The sequence below is a fragment of the Aplysia californica genome, unplaced genomic scaffold, assembly GCF_000002075.1.
Source record: "Aplysia californica isolate F4 #8 unplaced genomic scaffold, AplCal3.0 scaffold00275, whole genome shotgun sequence".
In the NCBI taxonomy this organism is placed as follows: domain Eukaryota; kingdom Metazoa; phylum Mollusca; class Gastropoda; order Aplysiida; family Aplysiidae; genus Aplysia; species Aplysia californica.
Genome location: NW_004797545.1, coordinates 804,806 through 805,239, shown reverse-complemented (window position 1 = coordinate 805,239; position 434 = coordinate 804,806).

Sequence of the window (434 nt, the reverse complement as noted above, 5' to 3'; positions counted from 1 at the left end):
TATCTATCTATCTATCTTTCTATCTATCTGTGTGTGTATGTGTGTGTGTGTGTGTGTATGTGTGTGTGTGTGTGTGTGTGTGTGTGTGTGTGTACGTCTATGAATACTGCATGATCACATACGATCTTTTTGGGGAAGGGTGAACAAGAAGGCAAACTCATAGAATGCTTTCGTTGAATGAATCACATGACATAAGAAATAGGATAAACAAGAAGTTCACCGAAAATTCAACCTACTTGTACCTTCGAGTACAACAACCATGTCCACGACAACACCAACAACTACGATGACAATGACACTCAGGGCTTAGACGAGTCGTATGAGATAGAGCGCTATATAACCACAGTCTCTTCTTCTTCTCCTTCTTCTTCTTCTTCTTCTTCTTCTTCTTCTTCTTCTTCTTCTTCTTCTTCTTCTTCTTCTTCTTCTTCTTC